We start from the raw sequence: 23,207 nt of genomic DNA on the forward strand, positions 1-23,207 counted from the left end.
TCTGTATCAGCACGTTTTAAATTTTCATCCAGATTTGGGATAAAAATCAATTTCAAACTATTGGAATTTCCTCTACAATGAAAATTCCAACCAGCTCTAATTAGGGTTGGGACTTCCAAAGATGCCAAAGGGACATAGGTGCAAATATTCTATTAAAACTCTCTCAGGTTCCTTTGGTAAACCCAGCTTATGTCTTTACCTCCTTTGAAATCCCCAGCCTTAATAAGTAAAACACTTTCCAAAAGGTAGGGGGATACAAAGGTAAAAGTTAAAGTTTATTTACACTCTGATGTAAATACAAGTGATCTAGATACAAATATACAAAAATACAAATAAGTCAGGCATCAAGGACAAGATATGTAAAGGTATTTAGGAACCTAGTGGGATTCTCAAATGCATCTAGGCATCTATCACCCATTAAAATGAACAGTTCCCATCAACAGTTATGTTTTGAGAATTATCAATTAGCCAGTTTTTAATCAATTTACTATTGTTTTTGTGTAGTGTTATTTTTAAATAGTGTGATGTTACCCTGAATCAAACCTTTAGAAAAATGCAAGTCTATTACGTCAACACCATTGCCTTTAACAATCAGAAAGGTCACAGTCAAATCAAGTTCATTTGATAAAAAACATTCTGTGAAAACATCTTGATCACCATTAATTGAACTTCTTTCTCCCTTGTAATTCCTTTTTGTGGAAAAATGACCATTTTCAAAAATGAAAATTTTTGTAAAGAACTGTTGATTTAGTGATTTTTTTTTCTTTTTTTAATTAAATTTTTCATTTCAATTTTTGACCACATTTCAACGGAAAACTTTATAAAAATAACATGATTGAATTGTTTCCATTTACCAATATGTAGGACCCCCAAACTTAGAACCCTTAAAAAGGGAAATAAATTTGATTTTTTGAAATTCTTCACTAATTAAAAAAAAAATCCACCATCGTTGTTCATCATTCTTTATTTCCTGCTGGTTGTTGTTTAGTCTGCTGTTTAATAATTTTTCAGCTATTGAACCAAGGAACAGACACAATGTCGTGTGAGTTGGCCAACCAGTCATACATCACAGATAATGAAATCTGGAGTTGCTACAAATTTAAACTTAGGACAAACTTCTGAGTGCAGATTCACTGTCACTAAGGTCTTGATGCTCCACACGCTTTATGCACAAGCTTTCTTTCCTAGTGTGAGTAGTCCCGTTAGAGTCAACTGGACGACTCAAAATAATATAATTTAGCACTTGAGTAAGGATCTCAGGATGGGGGCCTAAATGTGAATTGCTAAAAGTAATGTCCACATAGGGCCTGATCTAAAGGCCATTTAATTCAGCTGAAAGATGTTCATTGATGCCAATGGGCTGTTGATGAGACCTCTCGAGAGATTTTAAGGGACAGATTTTCAAAAGTATTTGTAGCTACCACTGAAATCAATGGGATTTTGGTGCCTCATCTGCTGAAGTGCTTTGGAAAAGCCCACTAAACAACTATCTGCATCTTTAGACACCAAAAATATCTTCAGAAATATGCCCCTTAGGAGCTCACGTCCAGTAGATTTTCAATAAAAATTAGGCTCCTAGAAGCTAGATCTTTAATGGTATTTAGGGGCCTATCTGAATCTTTAGGTGCCTAAATTCCTTTGCAAATCTGGCCCTTAGGCACTTCTGAACATTTTACCCAAATACAAAAGTTGTAAATGTAAAATTGGAACCAGGATTAAAAGAACAACAACAAGGACAGTTACTACCAAAGGGAACATGAGCACAGGCTGAGAATCAGACCCACTAACATCCAAGCCATTCAAAAACAACTTCATGTCCCACTGAATATCTTCCATAAAGCCTCCTTCACCTCTTTGTTTCTCAGACTGTCAATGAAGAGGTTGAACAGCGGAGTTACAATAGTATTCAAAGTGTTGACAGTCTTGTTCATGTCCAAGGCATTCTGTTTGGAAGTCCTGACATACAGGAAGATGGTGGAGCTGTACCATATAATCACAAGAGTGAGGGGGGAAGAGCAAGTGGAAAAGGCCTTATGCTGGCCTTGGGCTGACGGGATTCTCAGTATGGTGGAGAGGGTGTAAATGTAGGAGACCAGAGTTATTGAACATAATCCCAGGATGATGATGATCGAGATGATAAAAGCTGCCATCTCAATCACATAGGTGTCTGTGCAGGAGAGAATGATGAAGGAATCTATGCTGCAGAAGAAACAAGTAATGACACTAGTGGCACAGAAGGACAATCTAACTCTCAGAGATTCTGGGATAGAAATAGCCAGGAAACTACACACCCAGGAGCCAAGAGCCAGCTGAGCAGACAAGAGGTGCTGTTCATGATGGTGCTATAGTGCAATGGGTAGCAAATAGCCAGATAGCAGTCATAGGCCATGGCAGACAAGAGGAAATATTCTGTGCAGCCCAGGGAGAAAATGAAGTCCATCTGCAGGATGCAGCTACTAAAGGGGATGGTTCTGCTTTTCCCCAGGAAAATCGCAATGGTCTTGGGAACACAGGCTGTGGTGTATCATATCTCCAGCAAGGAGAGGTAGCAAAGGAAGACATACATGGGGGTGCGGAGTTGATGGCTGGCCCTCACTAGGACTAGGATGGCAACATTTTCTGTCAGGACATACATCATGGTAAACACCACAGACAGAGAGATCTGCAAATATTGACTACGTGGGAAGCCCAGAAGGATAAATTCCTGTATCCTGGACTGGTTTTCCTTCTCTTTTTCAGTCACAGGCTCCATCTGTCAAGATACAAGAGACCATAATTCAGGAGAAGCTTTGTTACCTGGATTGTTAGACATCACAGATATAGTTTTCAAGGGTGCCTGTCAAGGTTCCTTCCCCACTCTGAACTCTAGGGTACAGATGTGGGGACCTGCGTGAAAGACCCCCTAAGCTTATTCTTACCAGCTAAGGTTAAAAACTTCCCCAAGGTACAAACTTTGCCTTGTCCTTGAACCCTATGCTGCCACCACCAAGCGTGTTACACAAAGAACAGCGAAAGAGCCCACTTGGAGACATCTTCCCCCAAAATATCCCCCCAAGCCCTACATTCCCTTTCCTGGGGAAGGCTTGATAAAAATCCTCATCAATTTGTACAGGTGAACACAGACCCAAACCCTTGGAACTTAAGAACAATGAAAAAGCAATCAGGTTCTTAAAAGAAGAATTTTAATGAAAGAAAAGGTAAAAGAATCACCTCTGTAAAATCAGGATGGTAAATACCTTACAGGGTAATCAGATTCAAAACATAGAGAATCCCTCTAGGCAAAACCTTAAGTTACAAAAAGACACAAAAACAGGAATATACATTCCATTCAGCACAGCCTATTTTACCAGCCATTAAACAAAAGGAAACCTAATGTATTTCTAGCTAGATTACTGACTAACTTTTTACAGGAGTTCTGAGCTCCATTCCTGATCTGTTCCCAGCAAAAGCATCACGCAGACAGACAGACCCTTTGTTCCTCCCCCTCCAGCTTTGAAAGTATCTTGTCTCCTCATTGGTCATTTTGGTCAGGTGCCAGTGAGGTTATCCTAGCATCTTAGCCCTTTACAAGTGAAAGGGTTTTGCCTCTGGCCAGGAGGGATTTTATAGCACTGTACACAGAAAGGTGGTTACCCTTCCCTTTATGTTTATGACAGTTCCTAAATGATATAGAAGCCTAAATCCCATTACAAAATCATGTAAGTGCCTAAGAGCTAGAGTTTCAAAAGTGTTTAGATGTCAACGGTGCAGACTGACAAAAATGCTTCAGCAGGTTAGGCACCTAATGTGGTTAGGTGTTTTTGAAAATCCCACTGAGCATCTATCTGAAGCTGTAGACGTCTTCATACTTTTGAAAATCTATCTCTGAAAGATTAAAGCTCTTTTGAAAATTGGATTTAGGCTCTCTTGTCACCCAGGGCCAGATTTTAAATGGCATTTAGGCATGTAGTGGGATTTTCAAAAACACTAAGGCACCTAAACTCGTTGAATTCATTGATGCATAGATTCCAAAGCCAGAAGGGACCATTGTAATCATCTGACCTTCTGTATAACACAGGACATAGACCTTCTCCAAAATAATTTATAGAGCAGATCTTTTAGAAAAAACATCCAATCTTGATTGAAAAATTCTCAGTGATGGAGAATCCACCGTGACCGTTAGTAAATTGCTCCAAAAGTTGATTACTCTCACTGTACGCCATATTTCCAGTCTGATTTTGCCTAGCTTAAACTTCCAGCCATTGTATGGTGTTATCCCTTTCTATGCTAGACTGAAGAGACCATGAAGGAATTTATTAACCTTCTTTTTGTTAAGCTAAATAGATTGAGCTCCTTGGGTCTGTCACTATAAGGCGTGCTTCCTAAACTTTTAATCATTCTCATGGCTCTTCTCTGAACCCTCTCCAATTGATCAACATCCTTTTTGAACTGTTGACATGAGAACTGGACATAGTCTTTTTCCTGTTTATGCATCCAAGAATTGCATTAGTCCTTTTGGCACAGCATCCCCCTGGGAGCTCATGTTCAGCTGATTATCCACCATGACCCGCCAAATCTTTTTCAGAATCACTGTTTCCCACAATAGAGTTCCACGTCCTGCAAGTATGTCCTACATGCTTTGTTCCTAGATGTAGACATTCACATTTAGCCATAGTAAAATCATACTGTTTGCTTGCGCCCAGCTTACCAAGCGATCCAGATCCCTCTGTAACCCTGTCTTCTTCATTATTAACTACTTCCTCATTTTTGTGTCATTTGCAAACTTTATCAGTGATGAGTTTATGTCATCTTCCATATCATTAAAAAATGTTAAATAGAGTTAGGATATGAACAAAACCCTCTTGGACCCCACTGGAAACATACCTGTTCCAAGACAATTCCCTTTAACAATTACATTTTGAGACCTAACCATGAGCCAGCTTTTAGTCCATGTATTGTGTGCCATGTTATTTTTGTATCCTTCTAGTGGTTTAGTCAAAATCATAGAATCATAGAATCATAGAATATCAGGGTTGGAAGGGACCCCAGAAGGTCATCTAGTCCAACCCCCAGCTCGAAGCAGGACCAATTCCCAGTTAAATCATCCCAGCCAGGGCTTTGTCAAGCCTGACCTTAAAAACCTCTAAGGAAGGAGATTCTACCACCTCCCTAGGTAACGCATTCCAGTGTTTCACCATCCTCTTAGTGAAAAAGATTTTCCTAATATCCAATCTAAACCTCCCCCACTGCAACTTGAGACCATTACTCCTCGTTCTGTCATCTGCTACCATTGAGAACAGTCTAGAGCCATCCTCTTTGGAACCCCCTTTCAGGTAGTTGAAAGCAGCTATCAAATCCCCCCTCATTCTTCTCTTCTGCAGGCTAAACAATCCCAGCTCCCTCAGCCTCTCCTCATAGGTCATGTGTTCTAGACCCCTAATAATTTTTGTTGCCCTTCGCTGGACTCTCTCCAATTTATCCACATCCTTCTTGTAGTGTGGGGCCCAAAACTGGACACAGTACTCCAGATGAGGCCTCACCAATGTCGAATAGAGGGGAACGATCACGTCCCTCGATCTGCTCGTTATGCCCCTACTTATACATCCCAAAATGCCATTGGCCTTCTTGGCAACAAGGGCACACTGCTGACTCATATCCAGCTTCTCGTCCACTGTCACCCCTAGGGCCTTTTCCGCAGAACTGCTGCCTAGCCATTCGGTCCCTATTCTGTAGCGGTGCATTGGATTCTTCCATCCTAAGTGCAGGACCCTGCACTTATCCTTATTGAACCTCATCAGATTTCTTTTGGCCCAATCCTCCAATTTGTCTAGGTCCTTCTGTATCCTATCCCTCCCCTCCAGCATATCTACCACTCCTCCCAGTTTAGTGTCATCCGCAAATTTGCTGAGAGTGCTATCCACACCAAAAATCCATCCTGACATCCAAAAATGTCAGGCAGTACTAAGTCAAATGCCATAGAGAAGTCTATTATATCAGCACTATTGCCTTTATCAATCACAATTGTAATGTCATCAAAAATTATACCAAGTTAGTTTGACAGGATCTATTTACCATAAACCCATGTTAAATGACATTAATTATATTACTTTATTTCTTTATTAATTGAGTCCCTTATCAGTGTAACGATGCTGGTTCTGGCGGGACCCAATGGCGAGTGCCCATTCAGATCAAATAGCTTCAAGCAGAGCAGTTACAGCCCAAGGCTGGGATTTCTGTGCACACCAGGGCAAAGCAAACCAGCCAGACAGAGAAGACTTTGCTTTTACCCCACTGGCTAACCACAAGTCACACAAGCAATTCCCTTAGACATCAATATCTGAAGCAACCACCGAACTTGATCTGAGGTTAGAAAATTATTTTAACTTTGTTAAAAGGGTATTATCTAGACCATCCCTGACAGTGTTTGTCTAACCTGCTCTTAAAAATCTCCAAAGATAGAGATTCCACAACTTCCCTAGACAATTTATTCCAGTGCTTTACTACCCTGACAATTCAGAAGTTTTTCCTAATGTCCAACCTAAACTGCCCTTGTTGCAATTTAAGCCCGTTACTTCTTGTTCTATCTTCACAGGTTAATGAGAACAATTTACCTCCCTCCTCCTTGTAACAACCTTTCATGTACTTGAAAACTGTTATCACGTCCCCCCTCAGTCTTCTTGTCTCCAGACTAAACAAGCCCTTTCCCTCTCCCCCTCCCCCCAGTCTTCCCTCATAGGTCATGTTTTCTAGACCTTTAATCATTTTTGTTGTTCTTCTCTGGACTTTCTCCAATTTGTCCACATCTTTCCTGAAATGTGGTGCCCAGAACTGGACACAATACGCCAGTTGAGGCCTAATCAGCGCAGAATAGAGCAGAAGAATTACTTCTTGTGTCTTGCTTACAACACTCCTGTTAATACATCCCAGAATGATATTTGCTCTTTGTTTTGAAACAGTATTACACTACTGACTCATGTTTAGCTTGTGACCCACTATGGCCCCAAGATCCCTTTCCACAGTACTCCTCCCTGGGCAGTCATTTCCCATTGTGTATATGTGCAACTGATTGTTTCTTCCTAAGTGAAGTACTTTGCATTTGTCCTCATGGAATTTCATCCTATTTACTTCAGACCATTTCTCCAGTTTGTCCAGATCATTTTGAACTTTAATCCTATCCTATCTATCTAATCAATCGTCATCTTAGTGTCCAACTTGGTTCTGGGTGCTTACAGTTCACTACCTGACAAACGAGGTATTTTTTTAAAGGAATTCCATATTTTTAACATAATTTACTGTGAAAGGCATACAGTTCCCTGCAAGCCAATAAGGTCTCGTTGGTACAAGGAAAGTCTTGAAAAGATTAACTCTACCATTCAGCTGAGATGAGTCCTTCTTTTTATGGAGAAAATAGAATATCACGGCTGTTTTCATCATTTTCATCGTGATAAAGGGCAGGCAAGTAGATTTTGTCAATCAGGTGTTTTAACTGTTCCAGAAATTTTGCTAGGTTCAGCTCTTTCCATCAGTGGAGACTGAATACAAAGAGCCAGATCCTCAGTTGGTCTAAATAATCGTAGCTCCATTGAGAGGTCTGCTGAGAGAAATTTGGAGGCCCGGTAAATTATGTTTTCCCCCTCCCCTTTCACCCTATAGTTAGCTAGTTTTGCGGGGGCACTGAGCTCAGGACCTCAGTACAATTGTTCCACACCCTTCCCACTCTCATCAGCCCTGTCTATTGATAATTCACAACAGCTGAAGGTTTGCCCAGTGAGAAGATTTGCTGAATGATGAGTTGCAGTAAGTTCCATTGTTTAAAAATGTTTAAAAATTTTACTTATTTTCCTCACTTTACTCATGTGAGTGGAACCCTTGACTTCAAAGGAATCATTCATGTGAGTAAATGTAGGCATTTTTATTTTATATATGTCTATATATGCAAGTTTATTTATGTATTAACTGTTTGCAGAATCAGGGCATTAGATGTTATTCATAGGATGTTATTCATAACAAAATAAATGGCTTATATTGAAGAGGGAGAAAATATAATTGTTGATTGCCCGTGTTGATTAGACTTTGATACAAAATATTTAAGGCTGGGATTTTCAAAGGTGTCTGGGGGAGTTAGGCACTCAACTCCATTACATTTCATAACTCCTTTCAGATCCTTTGCAAATTCAAATCCAAATAGGGAGGGGGACTAAATTTAGGTTATGAAAAATGAAAAATCAGAACACCCAAAACAAGCAATCAAACAAAAATTCAGAACATTCACTGTAAAAGTCATTGATAGATTTCAAGGTAGGGACAACTTTTTCAAAAGCGGCTTCTAATTCTGAATGCCTCAAATTTGAGACCTCAGCATTAATCCATCTGTGAAGGAAACTTTTGGCCAGCACTGGGAACCTGATATTTTTTTCTGAAGATGTTTTAGAAACTAGGCATATTACAGTTTTGCTGTATTTGTGGGGCTTGCGGTCTGTTGTGTGGGAGTGAGGATACCTGGATTCTGTGCTGAGCTCTATTAGGGATGCGTAGAATAGCTGTTGTATCAAAGGACCAGGAATCAGTACACTTGGGTTCTATTCCCATTCTTTGAGGGGAGTTAGGATCGTGGTTTGAGCAGAGCGGGGGCTGAGAATCAGGGCTCCTGGGTTCTATTAACGGTTCTGGTCGAGAAGTATGTTCGAATGACTAAACGGGGAGAAGAATTGCAGACTCCTGGCACAGCTGGTCAAAAATGTTTGAAATTCACAGTTTTGAGGAAATTCTTCATCAGAATTTAAAATTCTGATAAAAAAGGGATGCATTTTCTGATTTTTTTTTTTTTTTAGGAAAATTGCTTCCTTTTGTTCTTTGGTCCTCTCTGGCCCTGAGCTTTGCTGTAATTGGCGTATTGCATGACCTTGCACACCTCAGTCTCAATTGGTCAAAGGAGGTTGCAACTGACTCATTTTCAACCACCCAAAATGAATGCTGGTTTATAGATGTAAATGGTTATTTATGCTCCAAAATTGAGTAGCTGTCCTCTGAACTGCAACTTTGTATAACATCCCCACTCCAACTTGGGACTTCAGCAGGCTTAGAACCTGAGACTTTCTGCATAAAAAGAATTAAAGGTCCTCTTGCATTGTAGGAAGGAAATTGACAGGTACAAATCTCATGTGTTCAGTATTGACCTAAGTCTGCTCCCACTGACTCAATGACAAAAATCCTATTGACTTCCTTCCTCGGGAGCAGAAATAGGCCTATACTGAGAACTTTTGAAAAGCTCACCCTATTTAGCAGGGATTTTCAAAAGAGACGATGGGGTTTTGTTCACTTCTAAAGGAATCACAGATTGGGCTGAATGCCTAACACCCATAGGTCTCATTTGAAAATGATTTGGCTCCTGAATCCTGAATAATTTACAGGAAAAATGTTGTTTTTTCTGTTGACATTTTTCAGGGTTTTGTCAAAAGGACAACCCTTGCCCCCCACACACACCCAGAAAACAACTTTGTATTTGAAAATTTTCAATTTAAAACAACAAAAATATCAATTAAAATAAAATCAATCTTGGGCTTTGGATGCTGACCGTGGAAAAAACATGTTTCATTGACAAAAACTAAAAATTGTGTTTTTCAAGGAACACCTGAAAATGGAATTTCTATCCTGAAAGTTTCTTTTTGGTCCAAAAGCCACTTTCCACTGGAAAAAAAGTTTCCACAGGAAAATTTAGGACAAGCTTAAATTCACCCTGTGAGCAGGAAGGCTCCAGAAATGTAATAGCAATAGGATATTTTCAGCCTTAAACCATTATTTCCTGCCTCTTTTAATTATCTGCTCTTTCTGTGCATCAAAATCATCTGTAACCCACAAAGCCACGGTTGTGTTTAATCAGTTTAATTTCATGTCTTCATTTGTTTTGGCAGGTAAAACAGCTGACCACACTGGAAAAGGGCTATCACACCAGTGGGAAGGAATTTATTCTCCTGGGATTCCCTGGGACCCAATATTTGCAGATCTCGCTCTTTGTGCTCTTCCTTGTCACAGGAAATGTGGTGATCATAGTCCTAGTGGCAACCAGCCATCACCTTCGCACCCCAATGTACTTCCTTCTCTGCAATTTCTCCTTCCCGCAGGTATGGCAGACCACAGCTTGTATCCCAAAGACACTTGCCAACCTTGAGTCCCAAAGCAAATCCATCTTCTTCGTCAGCTGTGTCCTACGGATGTATTTTGTTTTCTCCCTAGGATGCACAGAGACTTTCTCTTGGCTGTCATGGCCTACGACTGCTATTTGGCTATATGCTATCCTTTGCTCTACAGCTCCATCCTGAACAGCACCTTGACTGCTCAGCTGGCTGTTGGCTCTTGGTTGTGTGGTTTCCTGGCTATTTCTGTCCCAGCATTTCTGATCACCAGGTTGTCCTTCTGTGCCCTAGTGTCATCCATCACTTTTTTGGGGACATAGCACTGTGGATAGTTCTTTCCTGCACAGATACCTACCTTATTGACCCGGTGGCCTTTATCATCTCCTTCATCTTCATCCTGGGCTCCTGTGTCATAACCCTGCTCTCCTACATTTACATCATCTCCACTGTACTGACAATCCCATCAGATAAGGAATGGAGAAGGGCCTTTTTAATTTGCTCTTCCCATCTCACAGTTGTGATGATCTGGTACGGTTCGACCATTTTCCTACATGTCAGCCCTTCCATGCAGAACTCATTGGAATTGACCAAAATAGTCACCATCTTGAATACTATTGTCACACCCCTGTTGAACCCTTTCATCTACACACTGAGGAACCCAGAGGTAAAAGAAGCCCTGAGACATGTATTCAGGGAAGCGATGTTTTTCAAAATGTGCTGGAGGTCATTGGCTGTCACAGAAAATGTGGTGAAAGAAAAATGAGTCTGCACATGGAACATATACCAAAGTTGATAGGGTACTGAAAAAACAACAACAATCCCTGAGGGCCAGAAGTCTAAAGATAATTAGCTTCCCAACTCCAATGGAAATCAGTGTGAGTTAGGTGACTAAATACCTTTAACAATCTGGTCCTTAGTGTCTCACATCCTTGAACATTTACAGCCAGATTGTTAAATGTATTTAGGTGCCTAATGGGATTTTCTATGAGTTTTAAGGGCCTAGATACTTTTTAAAACCCCACTAAGCACCTAAATACCTTTCAAAATCCAGCCCTTATGCATTATTATCCTCTTACTTTGTATTTAATTTAAAATGAAACAAATTGCACATGTGCCAATTATTTATTTCTATTAAGGCCTGGCCTGTGGAGAGGATAGAGATATCAACAGGCTTGGCAGAATTCAATTTTTATTTTTTATAATTTTGACAGAGAATATCAAGGTTTATTTGTGAGCATTTTTTTAAAAAAATATTGTCTATTTGTATTTTCACACTTGTGGGAAATTACTGTGGCATGTCAGACAACAAGGTGGGTCACAGAATAATTATTTAATGACAACTGGTTTTTTGGACCTTTTGGGGGGGGGGGGCGGTTGATGTTCTGTGTGGCGAAACTGGCATTTCCTGACATTTACTGATAAAAATTTAACCCTTCCAAATCGAGGTAAGATAAACCCACAGGAACCTCAAATCAAGACCCCAGTGGATTTTGAAGGGGATTCAGAATAAAGTTCCGGTTCCAGTTCCAGACTGGGTAAAAACCCAGATGGGTATTTTTGTAGGCTTCTTTTTTTCTTTGTTTTTAGTACACGGGCATTCCAAAATTTTGGAAAGATTGATTTCACACGGATTCTGCCGGTTTGGACTGAAAATATGTGAGAATAGCTTACAAAATTTTGATGATGTCAAAACTGAATCCAGAATCTTAGTCCTGATTCACCTTTAAAATCACAGTGTGAGTGGAGGGGGATCCCCACCCCCCACTCCCTGATACCCCCTCACCCTCGCTGCGAGCATCTCAGCAAGGAGAGGAGACGTCGTTAGAAATCATGAGATTGGCTTTAAATAATAAATGTTGGGTTCTTTTGATTTGCTGTCTGGTTTTTGAGTCTGTAGGGTGCACTTCATGTTTTTATGCTTTTCTCTGTAACCATGAGTGTGCCCTGGTGGCAAGAGGACTGGACTGTAACTAGGAGAATGAAGTGAGCTGTAGCTCAAATAAATGCTTATGCTTATGCTCAAATAAATTGGTTAGTCTCTAAGGTGCCAGAAGTCCTCCTTTTCTTAGTTCTATTCCTGGCTCTGCCATTGGCTTGGTGGATGACTTTGGACAAGTAATGGTGTTAGGGGGCTGTATAGTCTGCAGTCCATCAGGAAGTGAGTGGGTGGGTGGGTGTGTGGGCAGGGGGAAATGGGAACTGTGGATGGGGAAATTGGAATCATGTTTGGCTAACGGCAGGAATGGGAAGAGGGAGACAGGTGTAAGGCTCTGTGGTATCAGAGCTGGGAAGAGGGACACTAAGGAAGGAAACTGGAATCATGCTTGCTGGAAGTTCACCCCAATAAACATTGAATTGTTTGCACCTTTGGACTTCGGGTATTGTTGCTCTCTGTTCATGTGAGTCGGACCAGGGAAGTAAGTGGGTGAAGGAATAAGCCCCCTAACAAATGGCTTCTCTCTGTGCCTCAGCTTCCACATCTGTAAAATGGGGATAATGATTCTCACTTCCTTTATATAGTGCTTTGTGGTCTATGGATGAAAAGAACTACCGAAGAGAGAGGGATAATGATTATGTAAAAGAAAATATGAAAGCTGATCTGTTGATTCAAGCAGTTGAGATTTGAAGAAAAACCACAAATATTGTGAGACAGACATTAAAAATCATAAGAAGATCCTAGCCCCACTGACGTCAATGACAGAACTTAATTTCAGTGGGGCCAGGATTTCACCCTACATTGTCCAGAATTTTATCTTAACCCAACATTCAAACCCTTTGAGGCTTGCCTGCTGTCTTGGGCCAGACCTTCAACTGCCAATTTAGAGTAGATTAGCATCCAGTCTACCAAATGTACTTAAAACATAAGGATCTGCTATGTACAATTAATATCGCTTCATAAAATAACATGGAACTGGTTAAGATTTTGTGCCATCTGATTTACCTAATATTCACATAAAGATCATTGTAAGTGGTCACTCACTGATTCACATAAGCAGTGTCCATGTTTCCATTGAATCTTGAGCCCATTGAGTTTCGTGAGTGTAAATTCTAACGTTTCCATGCACTCACAGGTGTTAGAATCATGAAATGCCTCCGAAATGTGGTGCTTTTGTGGACAGCTATCACTTTGGGCCTGGTGGAGGCTGTTTCAAAATGTTAAAGGTTATGAAAGTGATATGTACAAGGAAGATTATGTCCCCAAATCGTTCTCAACCAATTTAGTTTATTCTGTGAATTCTACTTTTGTGAGACACTATGCACTTGATTAGTCTGAATATATTTGTTGTTGGAATACCTAGATAGTACGATAAATTAGATTAGATAGATAGATGTGTCTGGGGACACAGAGAGAGATAATTTTTGTTAACTGTGATCTCCATACAGTTAATACACCTTCATTTCCCCGATACTTGAATAGAATTTTACTGGTAGCTTTGGTTTCTCTTGGCAAACATGGATGTTTCAAATGGAATTTCTAGACTGTGCTTCACTGGACCATCGGACCACCTGAAACAATTCGGGAAATATCATTTGATGGTTCACAAGATAAAAGAATAATTCAAGTTACTGATTTCACAACGTACTCAGCTCAGTGTACAGTGACAGCAAGACACAGAAACACAGCAATTAATGTGAATGAGGGACCTGATCACCTCATACGATATGATTTTTATTGTGCGCTTTTTGTCTAATATGCAATATAAATCTCAGGCTCATGGTTTGAGGATCTGAGTATTTAAATTAAAGACTTATTTATCCTTCCTATGGAGTGATTATCAAGTTGGGATACAAGCTTGGGTACTGATGTTACAAAGGGACATTGAACCAAATTCACATCTGGTGTAACTCACTTGACTTTGGAGAATTTGCCCTAGTGTCTCACAGGAACAGAGTGGGTGGACAAAAATCTCCTTCAACATGAGCCCTATATTAATACAAAAGAGGGATACACATTACACTTTAAAGTAAGAGGACTGCAGTTACAATGCAATGGCCCTCTGAGCTGAGCGGTGACTGCGCCTAAGGCTGTGACTTCCTCTGCCTCCATCAGAGGGGAAGGGCCCGTCCCCCTCCCTTCACCCAGACGGGGCCGGTGGCTGAGCTGAGAACCAAGCTCCCACCCCAGAGCAACCAGCTCAGGATGGCACGAACTCTCCTTCTGCTTCTGCTGGGTAAGTGACCTCCCTCGGCCCGCATCTCTCTGTCTGTCTGTCTGGAGATCCCCCCGTCAAGCATCCCTCCATCCCTCTGCACCCCCATCCCCTCCCTGGAGCTCTCACCTCCTCTTCTCTTCTCTTCTCTCTCCAGATTCTCCCCAGACTGGAGTCCCCCGCAGGTAACAACCTCTCCTCTCCTTGCTGAGAGGCTTGTAGCGAGGGTGAGGGGGTATCAGGGAGTGAGGGGTGGGGATCCCCCTCCTCTCACACTGTGATGTTTGGAATTGCAAGGAAGGGGGGATCCCTGGGTGCCCCCTGTGTCATCCCCTGGGTGGGTCAGGCTGCCCCGTTCACAGGTGCCTCCTATGAACCTGCCTCAGCAGCAGCTACGGTCCAGAGCCACTTCCATGGGGGTGGAAGAGCGACCCCAGCTGAAGCCTGCTTGTGGGGTCCATTTGGTGGGTCCCAGCTCTGGCCGTAGGGGAGAAGATGCCCCCATCCCCCTGGGCGCTACCTCATTGGCAGCCTCAGCAGAGAGAGCGAGGTCTGGAGGAGCCCTGGAGACTGACCTCCCACCTCCCCATTACAATGATTCCCCCCTGGCCAGAGGTCCGTGGGTGTGGGGCTGTGTGTGGATGGGGGGCCTCTCTCTGCCCCAGCTCTGGGCTCCCACCCACAGAGGACTCAGGGCCGGGGGGACAGATCCAGCACCATTGAGCGGGATGTTAAAAGCAGGTTCTGCAGAGACCCCAGAGAAAACGCAGTGGGTGGAAAAACTCCCCCCTCCCTTCCGCACATCTGGCCGAGCTTCCTCATGTCTCTCGGATGCCTTCTCGCGACTGAGAGGCAGGTGTGACGGTCGACTGACGGGTTCTCGCCCCTCTTCCACCACTGCCCCTGGATGGAGAGTGTGGGGTGAATACCCTGATGGGAAAGGGGTATCTTGGAGTTGAAACATTTGCATCCACAATCCTCCCTGCTTTTGGCACCATAAAGGGGCAGGAAGGAGCAAGGGGAAGACTGGAGACCCCCCCTCCCCAGCCCCAGTTCAATGGGGGGACATGGCAGGATGTGTGGAGTGAAGAGTTTGCAGACAGTCCCCGGCTCGCGGCTGGGGGGGCGTTGAACTGTGCAGAAGGTCCCTGGGTTATAGAAGCTGGGGACGGGGAGCTGGCAGACGCTCCCTGGGTGGGTTGGGTGGGGGGGTGAGGCGTTTGCAGACGCTCCCTGGGTGGGTTGGGTGGGGGGGTGAGGTGTTTGCAGACGCTCCCTGGCTGGGTTGGGTGGGGGGGTGAGGCGTTTGCAGACGCTCCCTGGCTGGGTTGGGTGGGGGGTGAGGCGTTTGCAGACGCTCCCTGGCTGGGTTGGGTGGGGGGGGGTGAGGCGTTTGCAGACGCTCCCTGGCTGGGTTGGGTGGGGGGAGAGGCGTTTGCAGACGCTCCCTGGCTGGGTTGGGTGGGGGGTGAGGCGTTTGCAGACGCTCCCTGGCGGGGGGCGGGGCTCGCGGGGACACTTTCCCTCCCAGCCTGGCTCAGAGACCGAGCGAGAAGGTACCGGGGGTGCGGATCGGGCCCCAGTCGAGCCCCCGCCCCTGGGGGGCCTGGCCCCAGCCCCCCCTCCCCCTCCATGTCCAGGGCCCCCACCCCCTGGTCTGGGCCCATCCCCCGACTCAGGGCTTCGCCCCTGCAGAGTCTCCCCGCCCTGGCTGCGGGGCCCTGCGTGCCGGGCGGGTTTGGGGGTGTTTGGAGGGAGGTGACCCCGAAACGTTTCTGCTCCGCCCCCCCCATCCACCCCCCCTTCCCGCGCTTCTCCCTGCGTGGGTTTCCCAGGGGCCATCCCCGTGGCGCCCGGCCGGTGTGACGACACAAATCTCAGCCCTCCCCTTTTGCACCGGGGGGCACCGGCCCTGACCTGCTCCCCACAGGCTCCTGGGGTCCGCTGGGTCCCATGAGGGCTCGGAGCTCCCCACCCCCGCCCACCCCGCCCTGCGGCTCCCTCGCCCCCCAAGAAGCAGCGGCTGCAGCAGGAGCCGCCGCCTGTGAATCGGCCGAAGTTTCACGCCGACTCCCTTTCTCCGGGCGGGGAATTAGGCATCAGAGTTCAGTGCCGGGACCAACCGACCCGCCCCGCGCCCCGCTGGAGCCCTGCCCTGGCCTCAGCCCTTTCCCAGCCTAGGGAGCGCAGCCCAGAGAGGCGGTAAATACCTGCGGGGGGGACGTGGCCTGTCCTGTGGCTGGGAGTTGCAGGCAGATGAATTCAGGCCAGGAGGGAGGCTCACCTGTCTGGCGGGGAGGGGGGGGAATTAGCTGCTGGCCCAACTCCCCGGGGGCTCGGGTGGATTCTCCATCCTGGGCCACGTGTGAAGCCGGGCGGGAGGTTTGTCTAGAAATCTGCCTACGTTCCCCTCCCCGTCCCCCACATGTGATCCCAGTCTCCCCGTCCCACCTTCCAGCTGGGAATTCTCCAGGGGGCTGGAGTGGTGGCCAGCAGAAACGAGGCTCGGAGAGTGGGGTTGGGAGCCCCTCTCGCTCACGGCAGCTCTGGCGTTCCTCGCCCCCATCCCACCCTCAGCTCCCCGCTCCTCCTCAGAGACTCCCTGCGCGCCTCAGAGCCAGATTTCTGCTGCGGGAGAAATCAACCAGCTGCCATTCTCTAACCCCGTCGTAAGGCAGCAAATCCAAGGCCCAGGCCAAACGGCTCGGGGGCGTGGAGCAAGAACGCCGGGAGCCCCTGGGCACGGCCAAGGGCTGCATTTCACCCCCGTTGGCGTGGGGGGGGTCTATGGCGACTGCTCCAGCCTGGGGTGAAAGCTGAGTAAATAGCAGGGCCGTGTCCCTGCCAAGAACGGCCAGGAGCTGGAGCCTGCTCCACAAACCGCTGCTTCTCTGCAGGGCGACAGTGGGGAGAAGGGCCTAGCCGGGTTAACAACCCCCCAGTGACCGAGCCGAGTCCCCTGCAACCCCTGTCGCTGTTCCAGGGTGCCCCCCCCCCCCCCCGGGGCTGGGGATAAAACCCAGCAGTCCTGGCTCCCAGCCCCCTCATTCTAACGCACGAGTCCCCCATCCCCCTTCATTCCGTCTGTCCGTCTGACCCCTGCACCTCTCCTTTCTTCCATCTGTCCATCCATCCCCATACACCCCCCTATGTTTCTCTCTCCATCCCCCAACTGCCAGCTGTACCCCAGTCCCTGCTTGCCCCTCCCTGACGGGGGCTGGCGCAGTTGGGGCAGAGCCGTGACTCTGATCTCAGGAGCTTGGGCCTGTGGGACTCCCTGCCACATGACCTGGCTGAGCAGAGGGGTGGGGCTGAGGTCTCAGAGCCATCTCCGAGTGTGTGTGTATGTGTGTGTGGGGGGGGTGTCAGGGCACCCTGTGCCCATCAGTTTCTATGGGAACCCTGTATCTCACCCCCCGACCTTCCCCTCACACAGATCCCCGACCCTAGAGCCGAGATGATGAGTTGCGGCCTCCTGACCAGCTCCAAGGAGCCGAGTGACTCAGGGCTGCGAGGGACGGTGCCGTGAGGGGGAGGGTGGCCCCATGGCTGATGTGGCTCCTCCCCCCGGTGCCCGTGGGGGGGCCTGTGGCTGATGTCCCCCTCCCCCCAGTGCCCCTGCACCACAGCTCGGTGTCGGTGTTGATCCGAGGCTTTGTGGCGGACATGGGCTGCCAGCTGCTCTGCAGGAATGAGGAGCTGGGGCCCGTGGAGGCCGTGTTCAAATTCCCCGTGGACGCCGAGGCGGCTGTCGACGCCTTCTAGGCCCGGCTGCAGGGGGCCTGGATCCAGGTCCAGCTCCAGGAGAAGAGACAGGTGCTGGGGGCGGGGGTCCCGGGGGGGAGAGAGGAGGGGACCGGGCTGGGGGGATCTCGGGGTGACCCCATCTCTCCCAGCAGGTGCATGAGCTGTACAGGGATGTGCTGGTCGCGGGGGGCAGGGGATCTCGGGGGACAGGGATCTCGGGGTGACCCTGTCTCTCCCGGCAGGCACAGGAGCTGTACGGGGATGGGGCCACCCGCTACGTGCTGCCGACCATGCTACACCCTCGCTACACGCCCCACAGTGAGACCCACAGATCCCCCTGTGTCTCTGCTACATGCCCCACTGTGAGACCCACGATCCCCCTGTCCCCACTCCGCGCCCTCCGGTGAGACCCACAGATCCCCTACCCCCATCACTGTGACACCAACAGACCCACGCCCCCCCCCGCACACGCCCCATGGAGAGACCCTCCTGTACCCCAGCTGTGTGCTTCCAGCCATGCTGCACCCCTTTTACATGCCCCATTTTGAGACCAGACCTTTAGGTGCCCTAGATCCCGCATAGCTCCCTGTATCACATAGCCCCCAGAACCCCAGCTACACACCCCACTGTGAGTGACCCCCCCAGCCTGTACCCCCTGAAACCTCCATAGCCCCTTCTACGTACCCCACAGTGAAAGACCCATATAGCCCCCATAATGCCCCATAGGCCATTACTGTGTTCCCTGCGGTAAGTGCGCCCCCCCCGCCCCGGGCCTGCAGTCACCGCCCCAGGGTATATGACCCACCCCAGCCATCCCGAAATCCCCTGATATTCAAGCCCAATACCCCCCAATAACTCATACCCCCCATCTTCCCCCCACTCTCCCGGCCCCCTGGCCCTCACCCCGTGTCTCTCTCTGCAGGGTGGGATGGGGAGAACATCACCCAGGAGGTCCCACGGGTCCTCCAGGGGGAGCTGCCCTACACCCTGAGCCGAAGCGCCATGCTGCAGTCGCCCCACAGCATCGACCACGTGCTCTCCAAGTGCCCCCTCACCCCCCTGAGCTATACAGCCGGGAACCTAACCACTGCCCAGGTAAGGGCTCACCTGGACACCTGGGTCCCAGCCATCCCTGCTGGGAGGAGGGTGCTGGGGGTGGGGCAGGGGGAGGGTTCTGGGCTGAGGGGTGGGTTCCAGGGAACGGGGCTGTGGGTGGGGGGAAGGTCCCGGGGGTGAGAGATGTGGTGTAGGGCGCGGGGTGGGTCCCGAAAGGGGGAGCATGGGCCAGACTCTTTGGGTGATTGAGGGGGTGGGGGATCGAGCGACAGCAACGGATCTGGGGAATTTCCCAATTTCTCTGGGGAAAATCTGGACAGGCTGAAATCTGCCAGTTTGGGGATGAAATCCCTGGCAGTCGCTGGGCTCCGTAAGTCTTTAGTGTCTGGGATTTTCCCTCTTCTTGTTTCTCAGTGGAAGTAAATGGAGTAAATGGGAGTGAGGATACCTGGATTCTGTGCTGAGCTCTATTAGGGATGCGTAGAATAGCTGTTGTATCAAAGGACCAGGAATCAGTACACTTGGGTTCTATTCCCATTCTTTGAGGGGAGTTAGGATCGTGGTTTGAGCAGAGCGGGGGCTGAGAATCAGGGCTCCTGGGTTCTATTAACGGTTCTGGTCGAGAAGTATGTTCGAATGACTAAACGGGGAGAAGAATTGCAGACTCCTGGCACAGCTGGTCAAAAATGTTTGAAATTCACAGTTTTGAGGAAATTCTTCATCAGAATTTAAAATTCTGATAAAAAAGGGATGCATTTTCTGATTTTTTTTTTTTTTTAGGAAAATTGCTTCCTTTTGTTCTTTGGTCCTCTCTGGCCCTGAGCTTTGCTGTAATTGGCGTATTGCATGACCTTGCACACCTCAGTCTCAATTGGTCAAAGGAGGTTGCAACTGACTCATTTTCAACCACCCAAAATGAATGCTGGTTTATAGATGTAAATGGTTATTTATGCTCCAAAATTGAGTAGCTGTCCTCTGAACTGCAACTTTGTATAACATCCCCACTCCAACTTGGGACTTCAGCAGGCTTAGAACCTGAGACTTTCTGCATAAAAAGAATTAAAGGTCCTCTTGCATTGTAGGAAGGAAATTGACAGGTACAAATCTCATGTGTTCAGTATTGACCTAAGTCTGCTCCCACTGACTCAATGACAAAAATCCTATTGACTTCCTTCCTCGGGAGCAGAAATAGGCCTATACTGAGAACTTTTGAAAAGCTCACCCTATTTAGCAGGGATTTTCAAAAGAGACGATGGGGTTTTGTTCACTTCTAAAGGAATCACAGATTGGGCTGAATGCCTAACACCCATAGGTCTCATTTGAAAATGATTTGGCTCCTGAATCCTGAATAATTTACAGGAAAAATGTTGTTTTTTCTGTTGACATTTTTCAGGGTTTTGTCAAAAGGACAACCCTTGCCCCCCACACACACCCAGAAAACAACTTTGTATTTGAAAATTTTCAATTTAAAACAACAAAAATATCAATTAAAATAAAATCAATCTTGGGCTTTGGATGCTGACCGTGGAAAAAACATGTTTCATTGACAAAAACTAAAAATTGTGTTTTTCAAGGAACACCTGAAAATGGAATTTCTATCCTGAAAGTTTCTTTTTGGTCCAAAAGCCACTTTCCACTGGAAAAAAAGTTTCCACAGGAAAATTTAGGACAAGCTTAAATTCACCCTGTGAGCAGGAAGGCTCCAGAAATGTAATAGCAATAGGATATTTTCAGCCTTAAACCATTATTTCCTGCCTCTTTTAATTATCTGCTCTTTCTGTGCATCAAAATCATCTGTAACCCACAAAGCCACGGTTGTGTTTAATCAGTTTAATTTCATGTCTTCATTTGTTTTGGCAGGTAAAACAGCTGACCACACTGGAAAAGGGCTATCACACCAGTGGGAAGGAATTTATTCTCCTGGGATTCCCTGGGACCCAATATTTGCAGATCTCGCTCTTTGTGCTCTTCCTTGTCACAGGAAATGTGGTGATCATAGTCCTAGTGGCAACCAGCCATCACCTTCGCACCCCAATGTACTTCCTTCTCTGCAATTTCTCCTTCCCGCAGGTATGGCAGACCACAGCTTGTATCCCAAAGACACTTGCCAACCTTGAGTCCCAAAGCAAATCCATCTTCTTCGTCAGCTGTGTCCTACGGATGTATTTTGTTTTCTCCCTAGGATGCACAGAGACTTTCTCTTGGCTGTCATGGCCTACGACTGCTATTTGGCTATATGCTATCCTTTGCTCTACAGCTCCATCCTGAACAGCACCTTGACTGCTCAGCTGGCTGTTGGCTCTTGGTTGTGTGGTTTCCTGGCTATTTCTGTCCCAGCATTTCTGATCACCAGGTTGTCCTTCTGTGCCCTAGTGTCATCCATCACTTTTTTGGGGACATAGCACTGTGGATAGTTCTTTCCTGCACAGATACCTACCTTATTGACCCGGTGGCCTTTATCATCTCCTTCATCTTCATCCTGGGCTCCTGTGTCATAACCCTGCTCTCCTACATTTACATCATCTCCACTGTACTGACAATCCCATCAGATAAGGAATGGAGAAGGGCCTTTTTAATTTGCTCTTCCCATCTCACAGTTGTGATGATCTGGTACGGTTCGACCATTTTCCTACATGTCAGCCCTTCCATGCAGAACTCATTGGAATTGACCAAAATAGTCACCATCTTGAATACTATTGTCACACCCCTGTTGAACCCTTTCATCTACACACTGAGGAACCCAGAGGTAAAAGAAGCCCTGAGACATGTATTCAGGGAAGCGATGTTTTTCAAAATGTGCTGGAGGTCATTGGCTGTCACAGAAAATGTGGTGAAAGAAAAATGAGTCTGCACATGGAACATATACCAAAGTTGATAGGGTACTGAAAAAACAACAACAATCCCTGAGGGCCAGAAGTCTAAAGATAATTAGCTTCCCAACTCCAATGGAAATCAGTGTGAGTTAGGTGACTAAATACCTTTAACAATCTGGTCCTTAGTGTCTCACATCCTTGAACATTTACAGCCAGATTGTTAAATGTATTTAGGTGCCTAATGGGATTTTCTATGAGTTTTAAGGGCCTAGATACTTTTTAAAACCCCACTAAGCACCTAAATACCTTTCAAAATCCAGCCCTTATGCATTATTATCCTCTTACTTTGTATTTAATTTAAAATGAAACAAATTGCACATGTGCCAATTATTTATTTCTATTAAGGCCTGGCCTGTGGAGAGGATAGAGATATCAACAGGCTTGGCAGAATTCAATTTTTATTTTTTATAATTTTGACAGAGAATATCAAGGTTTATTTGTGAGCATTTTTTTAAAAAAATATTGTCTATTTGTATTTTCACACTTGTGGGAAATTACTGTGGCATGTCAGACAACAAGGTGGGTCACAGAATAATTATTTAATGACAACTGGTTTTTTGGACCTTTTGGGGGGGGGGGGGGCGGTTGATGTTCTGTGTGGCGAAACTGGCATTTCCTGACATTTACTGATAAAAATTTAACCCTTCCAAATCGAGGTAAGATAAACCCACAGGAACCTCAAATCAAGACCCCAGTGGATTTTGAAGGGGATTCAGAATAAAGTTCCGGTTCCAGTTCCAGACTGGGTAAAAACCCAGATGGGTATTTTTGTAGGCTTCTTTTTTTCTTTGTTTTTAGTACACGGGCATTCCAAAATTTTGGAAAGATTGATTTCACACGGATTCTGCCGGTTTGGACTGAAAATATGTGAGAATAGCTTACAAAATTTTGATGATGTCAAAACTGAATCCAGAATCTTAGTCCTGATTCACCTTTAAAATCACAGTGTGAGTGGAGGGGGATCCCCACCCCCCACTCCCTGATACCCCCTCACCCTCGCTGCGAGCATCTCAGCAAGGAGAGGAGACGTCGTTAGAAATCATGAGATTGGCTTTAAATAATAAATGTTGGGTTCTTTTGATTTGCTGTCTGGTTTTTGAGTCTGTAGGGTGCACTTCATGTTTTTATGCTTTTCTCTGTAACCATGAGTGTGCCCTGGTGGCAAGAGGACTGGACTGTAACTAGGAGAATGAAGTGAGCTGTAGCTCAAATAAATGCTTATGCTTATGCTCAAATAAATTGGTTAGTCTCTAAGGTGCCAGAAGTCC

At 46.1% G+C, this 23,207-nt stretch overlaps 3 pseudogenes; 2 read left to right on the plus strand and 1 right to left on the minus strand.

Annotated features, from left to right (window-relative positions):
- Positions 1-848: 848 nt before the first annotated feature.
- LOC140904863 (olfactory receptor 6F1-like) lies at positions 849-14,357 on the minus strand (annotated as a pseudogene).
- Positions 9,969-12,155, plus strand: LOC140904866 (olfactory receptor 287-like; annotated as a pseudogene).
- On the plus strand, positions 14,293-23,193 carry LOC140904865 (olfactory receptor 6F1-like; annotated as a pseudogene).
- The last annotated feature ends 14 nt before the right edge of the window (positions 23,194-23,207 follow it).

This window comes from Lepidochelys kempii, unplaced genomic scaffold (assembly GCF_965140265.1).
Source record: "Lepidochelys kempii isolate rLepKem1 unplaced genomic scaffold, rLepKem1.hap2 scaffold_95, whole genome shotgun sequence".
Taxonomy (NCBI): domain Eukaryota; kingdom Metazoa; phylum Chordata; order Testudines; family Cheloniidae; genus Lepidochelys; species Lepidochelys kempii.